Below are 417 nucleotides of genomic sequence, written 5' to 3' on the forward strand. Positions count from 1 at the left end.
AGTCGTTCAGCTATAGGAACCACCCAGTCTAATTCTCCCCAGCCAGCTCTAATCCTTTAATTATGTCTCCCTTCCAGGTGCCACACGATGGGCTAATTGGGCTCTCTGGCTCCCTGTAACTGCCAGTGTGGGCTTATACACCCCCATCACAATACGGAAAAAAGAAACTCTAGAAACAGAGAAAGAAAATACTATATGAAAATATTAATAGGTCCCTATTTAGGGATAATTTCTTGTTGCACTGCAAAGTAACAATATAATAGTGCAATTTAGAAACCTTTACAAAAGCATCCAATATCCACATATTGGATTATATTTGCCATTGTACAGAGGCCAGCACAAGGCCTATGCAATACTTAAGTCCCACTTTACCCTCCAATGGGATTTAAGTATTGCACTGATGCCTGGTGCTGACTC

The sequence above is a fragment of the Mauremys reevesii genome, linkage group 3 (genome assembly GCF_016161935.1).
Source record: "Mauremys reevesii isolate NIE-2019 linkage group 3, ASM1616193v1, whole genome shotgun sequence".
Classification (NCBI taxonomy): domain Eukaryota; kingdom Metazoa; phylum Chordata; order Testudines; family Geoemydidae; genus Mauremys; species Mauremys reevesii.